Raw genomic sequence first — 26,051 nt, 5'->3', positions numbered from 1 at the left:
GTGTGTTTTCATGTTTGAGTGTTATCTATATGTGACCTTTTTTGTTTGTTCACCACTTCTTTCCTAACTTCATTTTTGGGAATCATTTTCCTGTCCCTATATGAGTTTTTTTGTTTCCTACTTTCATCTATCTATCTATCTATCTATCTATCTATCTATCTATCTATCTATCTATCTATCTATCTATCTATCTATATATCTATTTATCTATCTCTTTCTTTCTTTCTTTCTTTCTTTCTTCCTATCTTTCTTTCACTCTTTCTTTATTTCTTTCTTTCTTCCTTGCTTTCCATCTCTCAGATTCTACCTGGTTACCTTAATAATGACTGTTTTTATCATATACATAAATATGTATGATGAATCTTAGAGTTGTCATCTGGAACGTTAAGGGCCTAAAGAATCTTATCTAGATGCAGACAGTTGTGACTCACCTTTCATGGCTGAAGGGACAATTGGTCTTATCAGAAAATGGCATTCATAAGCTTCAGACACAGTGGGGTTTCTCCTGCCTTGAGTAAAAAAAAGGCCTAAATGATGCATATCAACTAGTTAATCCAAGTCTTAGAGAATACACTTTTCACTCTGTACATTCTCAACCAAGAATTGACTATTTATTCATTCACAGGAACATGACTCAAGCTCTGCATAGCTCAGAGATTGGTTCCATAGTTATTTCAGACTATGCCCCAGTATGGTGTGATTTTGATCTCTTACACGATAAATCGAATACTGCACAATGGAGGTTCAATACCAATTTATTAACCTTCCTATAACAATATAAACAGTTCACTCAGAAATGTCTGCACTTCAATATGAATAATGCTACTCATATTCACACAGTTTGGGATGCATTCAAAGCTGCATCTAGGGCTTTATCATCAACTATATTTCTGTAAAAAAATACTGCAGAAACAGAAGCTCTAAAACTTTTGCCCAAAATTAAAACATGTAAACACAAATTCTACATGAAAAACAGGGTAAGGATAATTTAGAGGAACTAATTAAAACTAAAATACAGTTTAACAAAGTTTCTACATATAAGGACTCAGGCTACTTGTTAAAGTTTAATGTTAGAATTTATGGTGGCAGAAACAGGTCAGGTAATATTTTACCCACTTATCTAAAAATCAAAACAGAAAAGACAAACTCTATGATTAATATACAAGGTTCTGCAGTTGACAAAGATTCAGATATTTTAAAATTCTTTGTTCAGTATTATACTAATGTATTTCCCCCTGAGACCTCTCCCTCAAATATTTTATTAGGAAAAGTATGTTTCTTTATTTAAAAGAGCATTATATCTCTCCTGACTTCTCTCCCTTAGAACAAGCCTTAACTACCCAGGAACGTTTGTCTGTATTAAAGAAACTTCCTATTGGCAAATCTCCTGGACCTGATGGTTTCACAGTAGAATTTTACTTACAATTTTCATGTTTGTTACTTCCCCTTTTATTTCGGCCATTCTCTTTTTTTCACCAGTTCTAACTCTTCTTGTGTCTGTTTTACAGAGGCAATGTTTTGCCTTATTCCAAAACACAGAAAGGAGCACACATTATGCCAAAATTATAGGACAACTGCTTGCATAAACACTGACTGTAAAATTGTTGCTATAGGCCTAACTATTCATTTAGAATAATTATTTCCAGATATTATAGGTCCCGAACAAATGGGTTTTGTGAAAGGACATAATATTTCTGACAATTCACACACCTTCCTTAATATCATTTATAGAGCAAATAAGCTACATCATTTATTGGCAGCATTATCTCTAGATGCTGGGAAGGCAATTGATAGGGTTAATTGGTGACTCTTAAAAAAGCATTACAGTGGCACGAGATCTGCCCTAAATTCAACTATCTAGTATTCTTATTGTATTCCTCCCCCAATCCTCCTTACATGTTAATGGTATACAATCATCTTACTTTCCTTTAAAACAAGGAACTTTTTCTCTTCTCTTTATTTTAGCTTTGGACTCTTTCTTATGCCGAATAAAACCTTCCTCATCTTACATTGGCTTTAAGGTTAAACAAAATGTTAAATTCACTGCTTATGCAGATTATATTTTATTGTTTCTATCATCACCAGAATCATCCATCCTCGCCTCTTTTCAAGAGTTCTTTTACTCTAAACCCTCAGAGTTTAAACTGAATACTAATAAGTCAGAGGCTTAGCCCGTTAAGAAATACTGCGTAAAGGATCAGTTTGATAGTTTAGGATTGTTATGGAATTTTTCCAAAATTAAAATTCTGGGCATTTGGTATTCCTAAATACTTCAAGATACTCTTTAAATAAATAATAATAGTTTACTTAAAAAACATAATGAATGTATGCGAAAATGGTACCCTTTACATCTTTCATGGTGGGGGAGATTGGATACAATTGATGCTTCTTCTTCTCATACATTTTTTCTTTATGATGTTCTCAATTAAGATCACAAATACAGTTTTTGCATGCATTAACAACATAGTTAAAAAAAACGTTATTCAATCGTAAAAAATCATGTATATCTCTTGCCTAACTTATGCTCCCCAAGTTGAAAGGTGGTGTCAATTTTTCTGACTTTATACATTACGACAAGGCATTTGATATTAAACATACATAACATTGCTTAATATCTCCCGACCCTGTTCTATGAAAATTATGGATGGATTTGGAATCTGCATTTCCCATATGCACATATTATATATTTTTCATCCCCTCCAAAGTCTTGGTTACCTCCTGTCCTTTCACACACCTGCTCCCTGTTTAAGCCATTCACAATGTCTAATCCTCTCTCCTCACATTAATTTATATCTGGTCCCATATGGTACAACAAATATATTCTTCAAAAAGGCTGTGTCATTCTTTAGAAATATTGGGTGAATAAAAGGAATAGTAATGATTTCACAGTTAATTCATAACAATATATAGTTTACTATATCCTTTTCTTACTTCTCTTCTACATTTAACTTAGTAAACTCTCAACTCAGCATATATCATATTCTACTTGAGAAAATCTCTTCATTACTACCAAATTATTTACAAACTCCTTTGGATATGGATAACACTTAAAGACTTAGGCCCATATTTATACTTTTTTAGCAGTGCATTTGCGTCAATTGTATTTTGTTAGTTTGCGCCGATTTTGCGTAAAAAAACGACGCACATGCGGCGCTAAAAAAGTATAAATATGGGCCTTAGCTTGTGATTGGCCCTTAGAGTTATCGAATAAAATATGATTAAAATTACTTGCATTGCTTGTTCAGCCTCAATACCACAAACTTTAGTTTTCTTTTATAATAGATTATATTCTGCTCAAGACAAACTATCCAAATTCATGCTCGCAGGACAACAGACATGTTGGTGGTATAAATGTGCAGATGGTTCCTATATGCACATGTGTTTTCTTTGCCCTACTACAGTTCTGGAAGTCATTATGTTTTAAACTTAATGATATGATATTACAAATGTAGTTTCAACCTTTTTGTTAAACAAATTGTTTTTGGGAGGCTTGCATATTATTTGCTATCATGAACACCTTCTTGGAAAATTTATTGATTTCCTTTTTGCTATAACTCTACAAGTTATTACATCCAATTGTAAAACAAAGGAAGATATATGGATGTAACAATGGTGGAACTTAATGTGTCATAATCATAGATTAGATGCGTATCATCTTTATGCAACTTCATTAGCAATCAAGCTTGACAGATTGTGGTCTCCCGGTACTACTTCTTTACTATAAATTCTCAAGGGTTTCACATTATCTCCTCAGCATGTATGTCTTTATTTTTATAGCAGTGGTTAATGTGTATTTATCATTCATGTCATATTGCATGTTATTACAACACATTTTGGTTATTATTAGGAGTATTTAATACATTTTTGCATTGTTACTCAGTTTAGATATATCTTCTGTATTCTCCTTTTCTTTCCCTATTTACCGTTCTTTCCTTCTATATAATTTTTCTTGTATATCTTTTGCACAGTATTTATTACATAAGCATTTTCCTATATATATTCAATATTAGGATGCTCATATAGTCTTATTTTTATTGTTGCTTGATTATTCCTATGTACGGCATCTTGTGTTAACTTGTATTTAAAAAAAAGATTTAAGTTAAAAAAATTATCTTCTGAGAAAGTAGGAATTGTGACTGTACTTTAGGGTTGAATACTGGACCTGGTCAAAGAATTACTTTTCCCTGAAGAATTTGTAAATAGAGAGGAATAATCACTTAATTGTTTGATTCTCCCTGTGTGTGTGTACCAATGCCATGGCTATTATAAATGTAACCTTAACAGATAGCCATTTCAAATGGGTGGAAGACAGAGGTGTAACTGGAGATCATTGCAACCCTTCAAGAACTGTGGCTTAAGCATAGAAACTAAAGGACTTTTGCTCTTTGACGAAACCCTATGATTCTGAAAAACCTTTAAAGGCTTCACAGTGTGCATTTAGAAGAGGGACCATCCATCTGAAATTCTCTTTGAGGAATCCCAAAATTTTAATTTTTTCGGGGGAATCCCACAACAGATTTTGCATTGGAAAGTTGACTGAAATGGGCATTCCATGGGCGTTCCCAAGGAATCACTCATGTTTTTTGTGCGAACCCTATGTAACAACAAAAATAGACAAGTTTGTCCATAAAAAATTAATGACACCTTTGAAGTGGGCATTAAAATATGAAACGTTTTTATTTCTCCTATCTTTTCCCACTTTGCATGTATGCTGCACTGTACAGCACACATCAGAGGTGGAAAAAGTTTTAAAGTTAGTCTAAGCATATTATTTTGTATTGGAAGGGTACCACACAGACAGTTTTGCAGCCAGCCACAGCTCGAAAGACATTGAGGAGGGAAACACCTGCTTAAGCAGTCCGCTGATTTGTTACCTCACCCAGAATAAAGACAGCCTGAAGGTATTTACATCATTCCGCCAAAGAACAGATCCCCCTAGCTTTTTAAGCCAGACCCGGACTCTTGGCTTCCCTTAGATTCATATAAGCTTTTGTAATGTGAATGTCCTTATGAGAGGAGTTTTCCCTTCCATAATTGGAGCAAACCTTAGAGAGTGTAAAGGATTGCTAATAGTTCCCTTGAGTTGAAGGAACTCTTTGCTTGAGTGGTGGACCATAGGCCTTGCTCTTCTTTCTCCTGCTAATTGTTCCTCCTTTACTGACGTATTGGTGAGGAATCTTGGAGTTTGTGGAACTGGAGAAACCCTTTTTTGCAGGTTTTCAAAAGTTAACCACCAGGCAATGGCAAGGGATATGGCGTGTGTAACAGGATTTGTGGGCCCATACTCTTGAGAATCTTGAGATCAAATATATTGTCACTATGAGTTCTCCTGGAGAAATTAACTGGATCATCCATTGAAAGAATAACAGTTTGAATGGAACATGTTGAAGATGCTTGTTCAGTCTCTCTATCTCAAATAGATGGAAAGTTCCATCTGAATATGGTATCTTTGCCCATGAGCGACTGGAATTAAAGCAAGTTTCCTTTGAAGAGAATCTGTCCGTTACAAAAGATTTCAAGGTTTTTCCTGATTTTTAGGTATAAGAGCACTCCCTTTTGATCAGAGGTTATTTGTGAGTATTTTAGAACTCCTTGGAACATCCACTTTAGACTGTTTACAGTGCCCAAACATCAATAACTATTCAACAGGCATATGAAAAACATGAATTGACACATTTTAAAATAAAGCTTTATTTTTTACATATTCAGATTAAGGTGGTTATTCCCATCATAGAAATTGGAATCTAGTCAGTTGCGGGTTCCCGGTCTCAGGGCAATACGTAGAGCACAGTACACCACATGACACAACATGAGATTAGGGTGTGTATTTTGTTTCCTGATTTATGATCCCAGCATTGAGGGGCCTTTATATGGTTGCACACTATTAAATAGTTCTAATTTGTATGAATTAAAGGACAGCAACGTAGTTTAACTCGGGGACATTATTGTTCATTGCTCATTTAATGAATTGTGTCCAAAATTTGTAGGATGACTGAATTCTTCCTCCGACTGGTAATACATTTGCCTACCCAGGAATTGTGTTGCTGTTGACTTTGTTCTTTGAGCTGGCATGGTGTTTTTCCTCTCAATGCACCTAAGAAAAGGATATATGTTCTCTTGGACTCTCTTTGGAAGTGTTTGATTTACAAATGATCTGGAATGATGTGGGTGAGCTCCAAAATAATTCACGATCTTTCATTCATCTGCTGCCTTGTGAATTAAGTCATTTTTGTTTGACCCAAATAACGTCTGTCTCAAAAAGGACAGGGTTTGTAATTGAACACTATTACAAGGGTAGCAGTGGTACTGTGATAGAATAAATATCAATGTTACTTTTTCACAGTCCTTGAAGGGTAGCTAACACTTTGCTTCCAATGGTGTTGGCTGTCCCAGAAACCAACCATTAAACACATATACCAGCAAGTAATAGAAGTAACCACTTATCTCATGTGTTTTTTGTCCCAAAGGTAATACATTTTGTTTTTTATTAAATAGCCAATACAACTTTAAAATAGATATACAAATAATGTATGGCTCTTAACATAAATATATTAAGGCCAGCACCAAAGAGCAAAAAACTTCCACATTTAAATGGAAGCAATAAATCCATATTGGTTAAAACAGTGACTTTTTATTTCCCATCAAAGGTAAACCTTCCAACAGAACAGGCATCATTTCTGATTTCAACTTTTTGAAGGCTGTAAAAAGTTTTAAAAAATACAATATCAATGTCAAACAGGGTAAGAAGCTTTTAATTCACATCTTTTTCGGAAGGAAAGTATGCCAAACTATAAGCAATTCAGTAAAGGACTTTACAACAGTACCACTCACATGCAAACTAAGTTAAAACTGTTTTGAGGAGTTCCCTACTTAGGAAATTTTTCCAGGGTGAGATCTCGGCCCCAGTATTGCAGGTGTCAATAACAGCGACCTCCTGCTCAAGAAGGAAATCTCTTCAACCTGCCTCATTCGCTGGAAGATAGTGGTATAACAAAACTTTACACACACCCCCTGCTAAATACTTGGAGGGGGCCCCCCACGCTCTGGATCCAGTCAGGAGCTCTTAGGCCAGGGACTTGCCATTTATGCACTGTGTGGGAGGGGCTCCACTAGAGCTCCAGGCCCCCGCTGTGGGGGCTGCAGGGACTATTGCTATGCCACTGCTGGAAGAAGCAGCTTGCCCTCTAAGTGGGATGAAAGTGACTTTGCAGCAGGGTGACCAGGCATCTCGGTTTTGTCAGAACAACCCAGGCTTTTCATCATTTGCCCTGACATATTTTGGGAAGTTTAACTTATGTTTCAGTTTTCAGAAATAGTCGACTGAAAAGAGGGAGGCCCGTTTTTATGTTTGCAATGCATGACTAGTTATCAGTTCTTATCTGAAAGCAATATAATAAACGGGTATGATATTGCGTTCAAACCTTGCATTTAATTAATTCACTTACTGCCTCTATGCCTTATTTCTATGCTGTTGAGCACTGTCATTCTGTGTGCTTCAGCTGTTGTAAAATGATAGACCTTTTATTTTTTGCAAAACGTCACATTTGTTGGACAACTGGTCATCCTACTATGCAGGTATCAGTAAAAAAGAGCCTCATGTAAATAAAAGAATGCAGTGGCTACACTCCTTCAGCGATGTTCTTTCTAATTACGGGAAACTTTGAATCCAGCATATTGTCACCCCGAGCAGGGAAAAACACCTTTAAGCATGGATTTGTTTCCGTCAGGCAGTGGTGTAACTAAAGTTTAGGGGGGGGCTGCAAAATACATGGAGGGGGCCCCCATGCTCCAGACCCAGTCAGGAGCTTTTAGGCCAGGGACTGGCTGTGAATGCACAGTGCAGGAGGGGTCCCCTGGATCTCAGGGGCCCCCTGCACCATGGGGGCTGAGGGAATTATTTCTACACCACTGCCATCAGCATTGGAGGCCAGTAATTATATGAGCTAGGGGGAAGGAGAGGGGAGTTACACATGCATAAATACACCTCGCCTACACCCATTCATTCACTCACACACTCATTCCCAACACTCACTAAAAAATACACATACATTCACTCATGCACACATGCACACACCAAACATAAAAAAGAAATTAACTCAAGACCATCAGCGCCTACAGGGAAGACTCAGAGGTCCCAGGAGGGTTGAGACTGCTGCCTTCCCTCATTGACTGACCTAAGGTCAGCCAGTAAGGGAAGGCAGCAGTCCCAATCTTGTCAAAGAGTGGTATGGAATCAGTGAGACCGCTGACCACACCCCACTCTGTGACGAGGTGTCACTGATTGACACTCTTCCCTGGGCACTTTAGAGGCTAAAACTAAAGCACCCAGGTCCAAACCAATTAGTGATGCTACCCCTCATCATGAGGGAGAAGTGTCTTGGGATACCTTTGCCAGGCTGAACAGATCACACCCACAGGGATGTGACTTCTTCAGCACAGCAAAGTTCAGCTCAGGCAGCCAGGAGTCTGCACATTTAGCACATGTCCAGCTCCTGGCTGCCTAGCCTGAACCAGAACAGTATTTGTCAGGCTAACTTTTGTTCAGTCTGACAGACACTCTTCATGCCAGGAAAAAGGTAGGTGGCATGACCCCTCAGCCCGGATGGATGGGTCACGGCTGACCGTCAGATATAAAAACTTTCAGTTTTTTTTTCCATCTAATGCAGGGTCCAGACACCAAAATATCCCCAAACGAGCTGGGAGACTTCAGGGACAATTAAATAAATAACTGAATTTTACTGTAAAGGAAACCCTGTCTCTGAAAAAAATAGAACCAAGATGTCTATGAGACAAAGGAGTGTGACTGAAACTGGATTGTAAAAAAGGATGTGGAAAAAAGTTTAGTATGTTGTGTTAAATATCTATTTTTTAGCTGCCTAACCAAGGGAAATCTGTTTTACTGAGACTGTCAGATCATGAATTGAAGGACTGGGATTAGGATGATGGAAGTAGTGAACCAGGAGCACTATTGGTGTGAGTCACAGCAAGCTTTTTGTGAATTGGGCTGATAGATCATAGAGGTAATCGTGCCAACAAATTGACAAGGAAATCCGAGCCAAAATGGAGCCACGGGTCTGGCTCAGATCTGAGAGCCCATGAAGAAGACGAGTGCTGAAAATATCGCTATGTGAATCATCCAACAAGCATCATGTAAAATGTGATAAAGTCTCTTCAAAAATACTGTATTTTTTAAACATGTTGAAGCATTGACATCAATAGGGTATATTGTAGCACTACACGGAGAAGTAATCATTAAAAGCAATAGTATTGTACAATTGCTAGTCTGAACTCCCATATTTGAAATTGTTATTGTACAACAATGAAAAAAAAGGTTTTGGTCATATAAAATATTTGCCTAAAATGACACAATTTAAGAAAGAAAGGCCACAATTTATCCAGGCTTTCTGGCTGTCACTTTGTACAAATTAGCCAATAAATGGGTATCTATTTGTCTTCCCTTATGTTAAGTTTTTGTTTACCTCTTAGTGCATTTTTCTGCTGTTTTTAAAAATAGCATAAACCCCACTTTCTTTACAACAATTGTACCGTATCGATCTGCAATATCATTCCTTGTAATCTCCTCTCCGTCTCTTTCTCTCCCTCTCTTTCTCTTTCCATAGCCATCTCAATCTCTTCCCCATCCGTGTGTATGCCTATCCATCCTGATCCCTTCTGTCTCACTAGCACTTCCCCCTTTAGATTCTCCTCTACTCCTTCTATCTCTGCCCTTCACTCTTCACCTCCTCTCACCACATTCTCACTCCTTCTCTCCTTGGCAAGCGGCACCACAGATAGAGTCCTCGCTGTGGCAGAGAATAAGGACTGGAGAGCCCTATGCATGTGAATAGTGTATAGCAGGGTAGAGGTCAGGGGAAAAAACACTGCTAACCTCCAAATGAAATGTGTGGGTGTGGAAATGATCCATCTGACCTGGGCTCCAGCGAGGCCACTCAGTTAATCTGCCTCACTTCTCTCCACTCCTCATGGTTTAAATGTCCCATCATGGTGGAAAAGGGTCAGGGAAAATGTTGGGGTGCCATGGGATGAAACAGCTCTTCTAATCTATCTCCAGCATAGCTGCTCATGCTCAGGCCCACACCCCTACCTCATTCTACCTGCACACTTAAGAGTGCCTGCAGGGGTCAATGCCGAATAACCTAACAAGATGGTCTTTCAGTGGGTGGGGAAGGACAATGCGAGCCCCCATCTGGGTGAGGGGAAGCAAAGGTCCACTTACCTCTGCTGCAGGCCTCCAGAAAGGATCTTCAAGTCACATCAGGCTGCCTGCGACTGTCAAATGATAAAGACAGGAACCCAAAGGGATGACCAAAAATCAGTACCGGCCTGTTCCCCAATGCCAGAGTGCCAGCCTTTCCAAACTGACCCTGATGCTTGTTTTAAAAGCCTTTGAAAACCAACATTGTGTTAAAATAACATGACATACCTAAAAGAAGCATTGTCTATGGATAAATGTGCCTCTTGTGCTGGTGGTTTTTAGAGTTTCAACACAATGCTGGTTTTCACTGCCTGTGTTAAAACTATGAAACAACAACACATTGTCTTTTTTTTCAGAGATGCCAAAAGACGACATGTCCATTTTACCTTAATGTTGGTGCTTTCACAGACTATGACAGCTGAACCACTCTAAGAGGGAGTGGCTGGGATGGGTTCATGTTTAGCTTGAGGGTCAAAGAGGACTTCAAGTTGAGTGAGAGCTTGGTATCTGGCTCAAGCCAAGCTCGAGCTCTCAGGGTCTCGCCCACCTGTAATAGATCAGCAGACAAATCTCTCAGTGATACCCAAGTAAAAGCTAAATAAGGTACAAAATATAAAAAGAGTACATTGAGGTTTTGCAGGTAATATTTTATTTCAATTTTGTTTACCCATCATTGCCAATTTGGGAAAGCAAAGGCATTTGAGGTAAAATGTTCATGAGTTTGTATAGTAACGTTAATTCATGTAAAATAAGGTATACATAGCAATCTTTGTGTCTCCCACTAGTAATGTGCCTAGTACTTCAAACACATAATATTGGCAGAAGTGTGCAAGTGCTAAAAGACAGGGAAGTGTTTATCTGTACTTGTATGCACTGTCATTCCAGTTTCATTTCAGCAGCTCCCCTCATGATGAACTACAAGGGGAAGGGGGCAGTCGGCCTTTGCTGGTACATGCTGTTGTTGACGCCCTCTCTTACCTGTGGGGTCATGGAGTATCCTTAAATCCTCTGACTCTCTATAAATCCCTTTAGCCTTTGCAAACATTGCAGTACTACACTGTTCATCATAGCACACTATAGCCTTGAGGTGGCAGGGCTGACACCAAAAAAGATATGTAATGCCAAAGGATTATATTATGAGCCTTATGCAGCTAATATGCATAGCACAATGCCATGTGAAAAATGCACATTAATATGCAATGAGTTACCAGCTTGTGAAATCTACTGATAAAGAAGAAGATTCACCACTGCCAACATTCTGGAGCTTTGTTGCATTTAAATTGCATGTGTGCTGCTCCACATTTTGTGTAATAGAGAACTTAGGCCCTCATTCCAACCCTGGCGGTCGGTGTTAAAGCGGCGGTCCAACCGCCAACAGGCTGGTGGTAAAAAAAATGCAATTCCGACCCTGGTGGAAACCGCCAACAGAGACCGCCACTTTAACACACCGACCGCCACGGCGGGACAAACAAACAGCGCGGCGGTCACCGCCAACAGACAGGCGGGAGACAATGTACCGCCCACCCTATCACAACCCACCAATCCGCCACCTTATCAAGAATAAAAACACCGATAAAAACACGGCGGAAACAGCCATTTCAAACGGAAAACGCTCACCTCCATACACCCCACGAGGAATCTGGACAGCATGGAACCCGAACTACACATCCTACCAGCCATTGTCTTCCTGCTCCTCTACCAGGAGCACGAACGCCGGCGCAGAAGACAACGGTGAGTACTGCACCTACGACTCAGGGGAGGGGGAGGCAAAAAATTACGGGGACACACATATGCGACACACCCACCCTCACCCTCAACCACTACAACACACACATCAATGCATAGCAACACATCACAGTTACACCCCCAAACCCCCCGGAAGAATGCAAAGGCAAAAGGAAATGATTATAAATATAGAATTATATTGTAAGACTGAGTATAAAATATATCACACATCTATAACTTTATATACATAAATTGTCCAGTCCGATATGTCCATCAGCCATTGTTCGTGGGCCACTGGGCCAAAACACATGGGCAAAGCCCACACAGGCTACCTGCCTCCATCGGAGAGAACACTGCAGGGGCATCAGGTAGGAAAACTACAGGCACCTCAGGGGGAAGGGAAGGGGGGGCACCTCAGCCAGATGAGTCCACAACGCCAGATCCACAAGGGGCCTCCATGGCCACTGTGCCATCCTGGGGAGTGCAAAGCCACAGTCTCACAAGTCTCTACAGTGGGTGGGTTGCCCACTGTGCCATCCTGGGGAGTGCAAAGCCACAGTCTCACAAGTCTATACAGTGGGTGGGTTGCCCACTGTGCCATCTTGGGGAGTGCAAAGCCACATGTCTCACAAGTCTCTACAGTGGGTGGCTTGCCCACTGTGCCATCCTGGGGAGTGCAAAGACACAGTCTCACAAGTCTCTACAGTGGGTGGCTTGCCAACTGCCATATCCTTGGGAGTGCAAAGCCACAGTCTCTCAAGTGGATAACAGTCTCCACTGGTACTGGAGGGGGACTAGTGCCCACAGTGCTTCGTGCAGCCCTGCCCGACACAGATGCAGGCCTGCCCCTTCCGCCAATGGGCCCGCGGTGCTTGAGATGAAGGGCCTAGTTCAGCGGTGCTTGAGACGGCGGTGCCCAGCGGAGCGGTTCTTGAGATGAAGGGCCCAGCGGCGCGGTGCTTGAGACGGCGGTGCCCAGCGGCGCGGTGCTTGAGATGAAGGGCCCAGTTCAGCGGTGCTTGAGATGAAGGGCCCAGTTCAGCGGTTCTTGAGATGAAGGGCACAGTGCAGCGGTTCTTGAGATGAAGGGCCCAGTGCAGCGGTGCTTGAGACGGCGGTGCCCAGCGGAGCGGTGCTTGAGATGAAGGGCCCAGTTCAGCGGTGCTTGAGATGAAGGGCCCAGTTCAGCGGTTCTTGAGATGAAGGGCCCAGTGCAGCGGTTCTTGAGACGGCGGTGCCCAGCGGAGCGGTTCTTGAGATGAAGGGCCCAGTTCAGCGGTTCTTGAGATGAAGGGCCCAGTTCAGCGGTTCTTGAGATGAAGGGCCCAGTTCAGCGGTGCTTGAGATGAAGGGCCCAGTGCAGCGGTGCTTGAGATGAAGGGCCCAGTTCAGCGGTGCTTGAGACGGCGGTGCCCAGCAGAGCGGTTCTTGAGATGAAGGGCCCAGTGCAGCGGTGCTTGAGACGGCGGTGCCCAGCGGAGCGGTTCTTGAGATGAAGGGCCCAGTTCAGCGGTGCTTGAGATGAAGGGCCCAGTTCAGTGGTTCTTGAGATGAAGGGCCCAGTGCAGCGGTGCTTGAGATGAAGGGCCCATTTCAGCGGTGCTTGAGACGGCGGTGCCCAGCGGAGCGGTTCTTGAGATGAAGGGCCCAGTGCAGCGGTGCTTGAGACGGCGGTGCACAGCGGAGCGGTGCTTGAGATGAAGGGCCCAGTTCAGCGGTGCTTGAGATGAAGGGCCCAGTTCAGCGGTTCTTGAGATGAAGGGCCCAGTTCAACGGTCCTTGCCCTGTTCAGCGGTGCTTGCCTTGGCGGTCCTTGCCCTGTTCAGCGGTGCTTGCCTTGGCGGTCCTTGCCCTGTTCAGCGGTGCTTGCCTTGGCGGTCCTTGCCATGTTCAGCGGTGCTTGAGTTGGCGGTCCTTCATTGCCCAGCTGGGCTGTGGCTGGCGGTCCTTCATTGCCCAGCTGGGCTGTGGCAGGCGGGGCCCTCCTCGGCAGCTGGGCTGTGGCTGGCGGTCCTTCATTGCCCAGCTGGGCTGTGACTGGCGGGGCCCTCCTGGGCAGCTGGGCTGTGGCTGGCGGGGCCCTCTTGGGCAGCTGGGCTGTGGCTGGCGGGACCCTCCTGGGCTGCAGTACCGGGCCTGTGTGTGTCCTCCTGCACACCTGGGATGGGGCTGGTGGGGCCCTCCTGGCCAGCTGGCCTGCTGCCGGACTTGTCGGGCATGCTGCCCTTCCCACCCTTCCCTGCACGCTTGTGGACCTTTCCCACCTTTGGCGGTGTGCCAGGTGGCACCTCACTTCCTGACGGAGCCAATGTAGGGATTTTTGTCCCTGGGGTCTTTGGTTGCTCGCGCCGGGCACTGGCAATCTTAGGATGCTTTTCCGGTGGTGGGCTGGCCGTGCCTTGGCTCCTAGCTGAACTGGATGCTCTTGAGGGTGGGGGACTTCACAGTCCATGGACAACAGTCTTCACTGGTCCCGGTTTTGTGGTGGCTGAGGTGCTGATTGGAGTCTTATGAGATGGACGGGGTGGGGGAGTTGTAGGAAAGAGGTCAAGTTTGGAAAGGAAAAGCAATTTGGAAAGAAAGGGACGGGTAGGTGTAGTGGGTATGGGAGTGGAGGAAGAGGATGTGGTTGTAGGAGTGTGAAGTCTGGTGTCTTTGGGTGCAGGTGCTTGGGCTGGAGGCTGTCGTGAGGTGGATGGCTGTTGGGTGGGTGGCTGCCTGCGTTTGTGTAGGTTGGAGGAGGGGGTGACAGACACACTTGGAGAGGACACAGGGGACGTGTAAATGGTAGTGGGGGTGGTGACTGCACGTGTGCGGAGTGTTCTGGTGGGTGTGCTGGTGATGGACGTAGTGGCTGAAGATGTTGTGCATGCAAGTGTGAGTGGAGACGTCACAGGGAGGGAGGAGGGAGACGAGGAGGAGGGGGACACAGTGGAGGCAGTGGCTGTTGGTATGTCTGCATGTGGATGTTGCTTGTGTGAATGCTTGTGTGATGTGTGGTGCTTATGTCTGGATGAGCTTCCCTTGGGTGTTGAGGTGTGTGCAGGCTGGTCTGTAGGTGTGTCTGGGATAGGCAGAGGTACAGGGGATTGGGTCTGGGTGGAGGAAGTTGGAGGGGGGAGGCTAGAGACAGGGACAATTGCTGCCGTCAGTGCTGAGGCCAGAGCGTTGAACGATCGCTGATGGGCAGCCTGAACCGAATGAATGCCCTCCAGGAATGCATTACTCTGGTGCACCTCTCTTTGTACACCCTGGATGGCATTCAAAAGGGTAGACTGCCCAACAATGATGGTCCTTAGGAGGTCAATGACCTCCTCACTGAGGGCAGCAGGGGTGACAGGGGCAGGGCCTGAGGTGCCTGGGGTGAAGGAGATGCCCACATTCCTGGGTGAGCAGGCACAGGGCAAACGCTGAGTGGCTGCTGGGAGGGCGGTGCTGGTGCGCTGGGTAGCGGCTGTACCTGTTGTTGCGGGGGGCACGGATGTTGCCGCCACCACAAGGGAGCTCCCTTCAGAGGACGAGTCGCTGTCACTGACATCAGCACGAGTCCCCGCTGTGGAGCTCCCCTCGCCCTCCGTCTCACTGGTGAAATCCGAGTCAGTTGCATGGCCCGCCATGGCCATGTGAGATGCAGCTCCCTCGTGCTCCGATGCCACTTCTCCTCCGCCTGATGATGCTAATGCACACATGAACAGGAAGACCACAAAAAAGGGGGGGAGGAGAAATAAAGACATGTTGAGTGCATGGATTACCACTACAGTTGGAGGACAAGACAGACACAGAAGCCCCCTGCACTACGCCGCGCACTTGGGGTCCACTACGCAATCCGTGGGACATGGCCTACAAGCCTATGGACGAAAACTGCACACATAGATGACACAGGGCCATGGATACCTGTACTTGGCACCCTACAGAGGTGGGGGGCGGGGGCACAGGGCCATGCCTTACGGAGGGGCCTAGCCTACAGAAGTCGCCCTGACCTAGGGATACCCACAGCCCTCCTCCCCCACCCAGACACCTCCACTGCACGCAAAGTCACCAGAATGTATTTGTACTCACCCCCTTGTGTCTGCTGTGATGTCCTCACGCGCCCATCCAAATCGGGGTAGGCCACCGCCAGGATCCGTGACATCAGGGGGGTCAATTGACGACTGGCACCCCTCCTACGTTGGGAGGCCATCCCCAGCCGAGCCTCCGCCGTCTTCCTGCTCATGCGTCGGATGTCCTCCCACCTCTTCCGGCAGTGGGTGCCCCGTCTGTTGTGGTCCCCCAGGGTCCGGACGTCCTTGGCGATGGCACGCCAAATCGCGACTTTCTGGTGGGCGCTGACCTATGTGACATGTACAGGGAGATAAAAATCCTTCTGCATGCTCGATGTGAGTGGCCCCCCATCCCCACCCTTGCCATGTGGCACATGCTCTCATCTGTCGTTTGATGCATGCCTCAATCGCTCCACTCCCCACCATCTTTCATCCACCCCACTCAACCCAGGCATTGCCCACTAAGCATGGTCCCAGTGTACTTACCTATTGGTCTGGAGGACCGTAGAGTAGCGCATACTGGGGGAGGACCCCATCCACGAGTTTCTCCAATTCTTCAGAAGTGAAGGCAGGGGCCCTTTCCCCAGTCGCAGCAGCCATTGTCTCTTCCAGACCGAGGTCACAGCAGCACTTGCAGTGTAGGTCCTCTCCTGTGGAAGATCAGGTATCGAGTGATTAAGAAGATAGAAAATGGCGGTGACGCCCGCGGCGGTGCGTACCGCGACCGCCGGCGCACATCGTCATTGGCTTGTGAAACCCATAGGGTTCAATGTTAACCAATGCGGCTTTGCGCCGTGGTCTTCGACCGCCTACCGCCACGGTGTGCCACGCCAGCGCATTGACCTCACATCCCATTGTCACACTTCACAGGTCAGGCAGCCGCCATTTCAAGGGCCCACATGGCTTAATTTCTACTGCGTCACACATACCTAGGCCTTTCCTCAACACTCATACAAACTATTCAATGCATAGTGAATCGTGTTGTGTGCAAGCTGTGGGAACGTACCTGTGGGTTGATTGACTCTGTGCTCGCTGTTGTCCTTCCTAGGCACCGTCCGCTGGGCAATGCGAGGAGATGGAGGAATCTTCCCGTGTACAGACCGCTGGTGGACCTGTCGACAATGGAGGAACGACATGTCATTCTGACATACAGGCTTGACCGAGCCACTATACATGAACTGTGTGCCCAGCTGGAGGCAGACCTGATGTCACCCATCCGCCAACCCACAGGGATCCCCCCTCTAGTGCAGGTGCTGTCAGTACTCCATTTCTTAGCAAGTGGGTCATTTCAAATAACAGTGGCAATCTCATCAGGGATGTCTCAACCTATGTTTTCCAAGGTGTTGTCCAGAGTGTTGTCTGCCCTGCTCAAACACATGCGGAGCTACATCGTTTTCCCTGAGGTGGGGGATTTGCCTACAGTGAAGGGTGATTTCTATGCCGTTGGACATATACCCAACATCATAGGTGCCATTGATGGGACACATGTGGCTTTGGTACCCCCCAGCAGGAGTGAACAGGTGTACAGGAACAGGAAAAGTTATCATTCTATGAATGTACAGATGGTCTGTTTGGCAGACCAGTACATCTCCCATGTTAAAGCCAAGTTCCCTGGCTCAGTGCATAATGCCTACATCCTGCGGAATAGTAGCATCCCGTATGTGATGGGTCAACTCCAGAGGCACCGTGTGTGGCTATTAGGGGACTCTGGTTACCCCAACCTGTCTTGGCTACTGACCCCAGTGAGGAATCCCAGGACCAGGGCAGAGGAACGCTACAATGAGGCCCATGGGCGGACTAGGAGGGTGCTCGGACGCACCTTTGGCCTCCTGAAGGCCAGGTTCAGGTGCCTCCATATGACAGGTGGATCCCTAATGTACTCACCAAAGAAAGTGTGCCAGATCATCGTGGCCTGCTGTATGCTTCACAACCTGGCTTTGCACCGCCAGGTGCCTTTTCTGCAGGAGGATGGTCCAGATGGTGGTGTTGTAGCAGCTGTGGATCCTGTGGAGAGTGAAGAAGAGGAAGCCGAAGAGGACGACATAGACAACAGGAACACAGTAATAGAGCAATATTTTCAGTGACACACAGGTAAGAGTACACACCGGCATATTACATTTACTTAAAGACTCCTACCTCTCTACTGTCTGACTTTTTCCCCCAGTGTATGGTAACTGTGTTGTGACTTTCCCTTCCGTTTTCGGATATGTGGGCCCCACTGCGTGACATCTGCTTTGTTTCCCCATGGACTACAGCTGTGTGACAGCGGTTTGTTGGCATCACAATGTGAATCAAATTTTTGGTACTGTCATGTCTAATACATTTGTTAAAATCACAGACAGACTCCAGATTGTTTATGTGCAATAAGTGTGTTTATTCAAGTGCTCTAATTTTGATGGGTGGTTGCAAATCGGTGAGGGGTGATGGTGGAGGATTGTCCATGGCAGAGTCCAGACTATCAGGTTCACAGGTGCATTGTCCAAATGCCTGTGGGAAGTGGAGCAGGGGCAGTTTAAGGTTGGACAGTGTGACAATGTGGGACAGTGGGATGACAATCAGGACGGTATCCTTTGCTGGCGGGGGTCTTGGCATGTTACTCTGTCTTCTTCCTGGATCTCAGGGCCCGCTTGCGGGGTGGTTCTCCTTCTGCAGGGGGTGGGGTTCTGGTGGCCTGTTGGTCTTGTGTCGGGCCTCCTGTCCACTAGCGCAGGCGGAGGTGGTAGCCAGCTCTTGGTCCATGCTAGTGACAGGGGCCCTTTGAGGTGCCACAGTGTTCCCCAATGTGGTGATTAACTCATTCAGGGCCACTACGATGGTACCCATGGCGGAACTGATGTTTCTTAGTTCCTCCCTGAACCCCATATACTGTTGCTCCTGCAGAAGCTGGATCTCCTGAAACCTGGCCAGGACCGTCGCCATCGTCTCCTGGGAGCGGTGGTATGCTCCCATGATGGAGGAGAGGGCCTCGTGGAGAGTGGGTTCCCTGGGCCTGTCCCCCCCCCGTCGCACAGCAGCCCTCCCAGTTCCCCTGTTTCCCTGGGCCTCTGTCCCCTGGACCGTGTGCCCACTACCACTGCCCCCAGGTCCCTGTTGTTGTTGGGGTGGTGGGTTAGCCTGGGTTCCCTGTAGTGGTGGACACACCGCTGATTGACGTGTCCTGGGGACAGAGGTATGGGCCCGCTGGGTGGGTGCTGTGCTGGTGTTCCCAGAGGGGGGAAGGTCTGCTGTGGCCTGTGACTGTCTGAGGAGAACCGACTGTCCCGAGGTCCCCGATGGACCGGGCTGGTCATCTAGATCCAGGGAGACAGAGCTGCTGTCATCACTGTGGGCCTCTTCTGGGGGTGGAGTGGACATTCGTAGACCCTCCTGCGCGGTGACCTGGCGTTCGGGTCCTGCAGGGGTATAAAAGTATGGTTATTGCTTCTGTGTGTGCAATGGCGGGCAATGGGTGGGTGCCCGTGTACCCCAGTGCTGGCATTCCTTTGTGGGGGCTGTTGTGATGGTGTTTTGGGGGGGGTGTGATGGGGATGTGCATTGGGCATGCTTTGGTGATGGGTGTCCATGCTTTGGGGTCACATGCAGGGCTAAGTTTTGGGATGGGTGGGTTGTGATGGTGAGACATTTGCAAGGGGTAGTTGTGATGGGGGTGGGGGTGAGGGTGGGGGTATGAGTTGGCATGCAGGTGGGGTGGGGGGGATGAAGTAGAGAAGATGAGACTTACCAGAGCCCATTCCTCCGCCTACTCCTGCGAGGCTCTCAGGATGCAGGATGTTCAAGACCTGCTCCTCCCATGTTGTAAATTGTGGGGGAGTAGGTGGGGGTCCGCCGCCAGACCGCTGCACCGCGATGTTATGCCTTGATACCATGGAACACACCTTCCCCCGTAGGTCGTTCCACCTCTTCCTGATGTTGTCCCGATTTCTTGGGTGCTGTCCCACAGCGTTGACCCTGTCGACTATTCTGCTCCATAGCTCCATCTTCCTGGCAATGGTGGTGTGCTACACCTGTGTCCCGAACAGCTGTGGCTCTACTCGTACAATTTCCTCCACCATGACCCTGAGTTCATCCTCTGAGAACCTGGGGTGTCTTTGAGGTGCCATGGGGTGGTGTGGGTGGTGTGTGGGATGGATTGTGTGGTGCTAAGTGTGGTGATGTGTATTGTTGTGTTGTGTGAAGTGCGTGCTAATATTGCAGGGTGACAGTGAATTGGGCGTCTGGGTGCTCGGATGTATTCTCTCGGTGCGTGTTCACAAATCTCTAGGAGTGGAAGTTTGTGGGTGATGTGGGTGTGTGTTTTATATTGTATTGGGTGTGTGGGAGTGGTGTGTGTATGTGTATCAGGTGTGGGTATTTCGAATTGTCCAATGTGGTAGTGTTTTGTGCGAGTATGTGTATTTCGACCGCAGCGGTGTGTACCGCCAATAGAATACCGCGGTTGAAAGACCGCTGCCTGGATTCGTGGGTCGTAATGGCATGGGCGTATTTCTGTTGGCGTGATGGTGGAGATTTGGTTATCACCAGTTTATCGCTGACCTTTGGTGTGGCGGACTTTTGTGGATGTCGGTATTTTGGCGGTTTGCCTGTTGTGGGTCAGAATGACCGTGGCGGTTTACCGCGGCGGTGTTATGGCGGTCTTCTGTCTGGCGGTAAGCGCCTTTTACCGCCGAGGTTGGAATGACCACCTTAGTGACGCCTACCAAATGGAGGTGGGTGAGCCACTTAAAGCTCAGGCTTGCCTTTAGCCAGATATCTGGATCTGACTCAGATTGAAGTCCTCTTGGACCTTTGTGCTGAAATTAAGTCAAGCTTTCTTGTGGCTTCTACCTTCTGCACACAGTCCAACCTACTGCACCAAGATTTAAAGAGAAAGAGATACCCATCTAGTGGCTGAGTTGCACAAGGTGAAACTAGAAGACCTGAAATCAATCTCAGCTTCACCAAATTGTGGTAAGTTATTTTATATCACCTTGTAAAATATAACATTGCAAAATTACAATGGGCTGGGTGTGGCCCTGAGTAATTACAGATAGCTGAGATTAACTGAAGCATTCCAGACATCACTTGTTTGCATACTTCAGGGCTGCACCCTCAGTAAGACGTGGGTCCTGTGCTCAATGTACCACTTAAGCCAAGTTGCCCTTAACTGACAAGCACTAATCAAGGCAAAACTGGTTTTGGGTTGCTTGTGTTCCAGTTCGGAGAGAATGTTCTTATTGCTTCAGAGTCTCGAGTGATTTGAACATGGTCGGGTCCATACTGAGATGGCATGGTGTGCAAAATAACAGTTGACTGGGATACAGCCCTTAGCAATTACTAGTAGTTGAAATTAGTTCAAGCACTTCGTCTTTCATTCTTTTATTAAATTCAGTTTGATGCCCTGATAGCAGTGGGTATTCCCAGATGTCAGTCCCCTGCTCACTGTGCCACCGGAATTGGCTACACACAGCTGACAATCCCTAATCAGGTCTTGGGCTGCTTGTGTTTTGATTCAGGGAGAACCTAACCTGGCATTTCAAGCTGGAGTGTTCCTACTGGGGCAGAGGCAAGAATGATTTGCATATGGCTGGGTCCAAACTGAGGTGGCATGGTGTGCAAAATAACAATGGAATGAGATGTGACCCCAGTAGCTACCAGCATTCAAACTATCACTTATTTATATACTTCCTTTTTCTCCATTGTCACTGAGAAGAGAACCATGAAATGCCCAAGTTCAGGATGTGCAATGAAGAAAAACCTTCCTTGATTGAGTGTTTGATTTAATAGACAATAATGCGGCTTCATGGAAAACAACAACCTAGGCTACATATAGGATGCCCATGACAACTGAGTTGCTGCTAAGTTCACTAAAGGCATTTTCCTTATCACAGGAGGGGGGGTGGGGAATGAGTGGCTCTAAGTTCATGTTAAAAAACAATCACTTTTAACCACTTAGCTCCTGGGCCTATTCCACCCCCAACCCCCCCCAGTGTTGAGCCCAATTTTGACTATTTGGGGTAGTTTGCACTGAGGCCCCCATAACATTTTGTCTACATAAGCTATCCAAGCTAAATTTAGGTCCTTTTTTCCCAACATCCTGGGGATTCTAAAGTTACCCAGAGATTGTGGGTCACCCTGGTGGAGTCTGAGAAATTAGCCAAAATACAGCTAAAATGTGTTTTTTTTCAGGAGAAAATGGGAAGAAGTGCTCTAGAAAAAAGCATCTGTTTTTTCCCCTGGAAATGGGATCAATGAAGGGTTCACAGTGCTAAAATCACCATCTTCCAGCTTTCATGAACAAGCAGACTTGAATCAGAAAACCTAATTTTTCAACACAGTTCTGGTATTTTACTAGGACATACCCCATTTTCACTATTTTTGTGCTTTCAGCCTCGTTCCAGTCATTGACAGAAATGGGTGTGAAACAGCTAAACATTCCTAAAAAGTAGACAAAAGTCTGAATTTAGAAAGGGGTCATTTGTGTAAATTCTTCAAGGTTTCTCTATTGAAAGTAACAGTTGAAAAAAAATATTGAAATTGAGTTGGAAAAAACAGCCATTTCTGTCTATGTTTTCTTCTGTAACTTTTTCCAACTATGGCAGATTTTTTAAAGCAGTATACCGTTATGTCTGCTGGACCCTTTTGGTTGCACGGATATGTAAAGCCTGTAGGTTCATCAAGAACCCAAGGTCCCCTGAGCCAATAAATGAGCTGCACCTTGCAATGGGTTTTCATTGTATACCGGATATACAGCAACTCATTTGGTAAACTATAAAGAGTATAAAAAAGGCATTAAGGAAACCTATGCATTTCCAAAATTGGCACAATATATGGATTTTAGAAGCAGTGGTTAATTGCACATCTCTGAAATCAGGAGTAATCATACTAGCATGTGAATTAAAGAACATTTCTCAAAATTATGTCTTTCTTACATACTGTCTTTCATTTGGAAGGCACAAATGTAGAGAAAGACAATTGGCAATAGCACTTGTTCTTCTAGTCTGTGTTCCTATAACTCTCCAAATAGAAATGGTATCTCACTTGTGTGGGTAGTCCTAGTGCCCACAACAGGAAACACTCCAAAACGCAATGTGTGCACATTGCATTTTTCCTCTGAAAACTAACTTGATTTTGGCAACGTGCCTAGCTGTGAAATTGGCCTCTCGCTCAGCCAGCACCTAGGGAAACCTAGCAAACCTATACATTTTTTAAAACTAAACACCCAGAATGGGGTAACTTGTGGGGCTTTCGCCAGGTTCTGTTACCCAGAATCCTCTGCAAACTTAAAATGTCTCTAAAAAACAAATTTTCCTCAAATTCCAGTGATGCAAAGTTCTGGAATCTGAGGGAAGCCACAAAATGTCCTTCCACTCAGCATTTCCCCAAGTCTCCCAATAAAAATGGTACCTCACTTGTGTGGGTAGGCTTAGTGCCCCCGACAGGAAACGCCCCAAAACACAATGTGGACACATCAAATTTTTCCAATGAAAACGGATGAGTTTTTTGCAAAGTTCCTAACTGTACGTTTTGTCCTCTAGCTCAGCCACCACCTCGGGAAACCTAGCAAACCTAGATATTTTAAAAACTAGATGCCTAGGGAATCCAGAATGGGGTGACTTGTTGGGCTCTCACTACATTCTGTCACCCAGAAACCTTTGTAAACCTCAGAATTTGGAATCTGAGGGGAGATACAAACTTCGTTCCACCCAGCATTCCCCAATTCTCCTGATAAAAATGGTACCTCACTTGTGTGGGTAGACTTAGAGCCTGCGACAGGGAATGTCCCAAAATGTATTGTGGTGATAATGATAACTAAGGTGAGTGTACTAATTAGTCCTGGGATCGGTACCCATTTAGGGAAACCTACCAAACCCAGACATTACTGAAAAGTAGACATAAAGTGGAGTCCAGGGAGGTATCACTTGTGAGGATTCCCCAAAGTTTTTTCCCCAGAATGACCTGCAGAGGTAAAACATTGAATAAAAGCACTATTTACCTTGCATTTCTGTGGCGTAAACTACAGGAATATGCAGGGATCCACAAACTGCTTACCACCAAGCGTTCTTCAACTTGCCCTGATAAAAACGTTACCCCACTGGTGTGAGTGGGCTTAGTGCCAGTGACAGGAATGGATCACACAGCGGTCAATTGAGGTCCTTACATGAGGGCTACTTTTGACCCTGGGGTAATCTATTCCTGATGCAGGCACTAGGCGCAGGCATACATCTGGGGTAGTTTTTTCATCAGGATAAGTGGGGAAACACTGGGTGGTATGAATTTTGTGGATCCCTGCATACTCCTGTAGTTTGCGTGACAGAAATCCAATGAAAAATAGAGTTTTTATTCAATGTTTCACATTTGCAGGTTATTCTGGGTAAGAAAACTTTGGGGAATCCACACAAGCCACACCTCTATGGACTCCCCAGGGTGTCTAGTTTTCAGAAACGTCTGGGTTTTGTAGGTTTCCCTATTTGGCAGCCGAGCCCTAGACCAAAAATGCAGGTGCCTGCCCATTTGTTTTGTGATAGATAATTTTGATGTTTCCACAATATGATTTGGGCCCTTCCCTTTTGCAGTCCCATGTGAACATGGGTGTTACTCAAACCGTGCAAGTCGTCTAGTTAGATTGCAAGTTGGGTTTCTCCACTAACCCCATTTTGAGTGTAGGTATCATCAACTCTGCTAGCGAAGTGGGAGTCCACTGGCGTGTCCTAGAACAGGGCCTTAGAGTGTCTCCGTGCTCCCTCACAAATTGTTATGCATGCAGGTTTGTCTGCTGCACAATTTACTGAAAGAAGTCAACATCCAAAAAGAGATGGACGTTGTCAGCTTGCAAAAAGTTGGCCGTATCGACTTTACATGCAGGGTCACCAGTAAAAGATGGAATTTGGGGCAGAACTAAATTTGGGGGCTCCCAAGAGGGCACTCTGTCTGTGCTTGGCGCTGCATGCACCTGATCTCTGGGTTGGGCTAACCTGCTGTTGTCCCATTGCACAGATTGTGCTTGCCAAGGGACAGCACGACTGCCCTAATCGCCTCCCTCAGGATCACTGGAAGAGGATTTGTCAGATGGGACTCCTCTGACTGAAAAATCACTCCCAAAGTCTGCTCCATTGTCCTCTCCCTCAGATGCTGTCTCAACATCTGCTGTCTCAGTCTCTAAACCTACATCAGAGCTGTCCTACATAACCTGAGTTAGGGTTTGAGCATCAGTCATCCAACTAGATGCCCTCTCTGCTACTGGCTAAACTGTCCCTCCAAAACACTAGCCTACGTAGAGGGTCACAAAATTGCTTGTGGGTGTGTGTGTGTGTGATGTGTGCAACAGTAAATGTCATTCACCTTACCTTCGCTTCTTCTTCCCTCAGTCGGCAGGTTCTCTGAAGACACTGAAAAAAAAAAAAAAAGACACACTATTACTTCACCTTGCATATACCCATCATCACGATCTTTGGCACCTGTGGTGCCCAGTCCGACAATCATTTTTGGTGCTCTCACTCCCATGACCTCCTCCTTGGATTTCCTCACTGCCAGTGGGCAAAAGCACCTTTCATCTCTCCATAGCCCCCCTCACACATACATTTCATTTGTTTTAAAGTGCAGGTAATGGTTGGCTATACTAATCCACTCAGCTATTCACATAAAATACACTTTTTTTCTTTGCAGCAGGCATATAAATCTTTTGAGCTACTTTATGGCATCAAAACTGCCACTAGACATAAGTCTGATCGTTTTCTCTAGCAGGAACATAGGGCCAGATGTAGCAAAGTTTTGCGAGTCACGAATGGCCCGATTAGCTATTTGCGACCTCGCAAAATCCAAAATAGGATGCAAAAATCCCATTTCCAAAATGCAAATAGTGATGTGACACAGCACCGACTCGCAAATATTGCGACCCGCAAATAGGAAGTCGCATATTGCGAGTCGCAAACCATATGCAAAAGCCAGTCGCAAATTGCGACTAGTCGCAAAAAGCCCATTTTGCACATCCAGATTACCACTGATTCAGAGCAGGGTTAACCAGAACCAAAGTATAAAAGGAGACCTAGAAGGCATCTGGGTGACTCAAAATGGCTGAACTGTGCGTGATAGCA

The sequence above is a fragment of the Pleurodeles waltl genome, chromosome 3_1 (genome assembly GCF_031143425.1).
Source record: "Pleurodeles waltl isolate 20211129_DDA chromosome 3_1, aPleWal1.hap1.20221129, whole genome shotgun sequence".
NCBI classification, from domain to species: Eukaryota; Metazoa; Chordata; class Amphibia; order Caudata; family Salamandridae; genus Pleurodeles; species Pleurodeles waltl.
Note: the sequence above shows the minus strand (reverse complement) of the source record.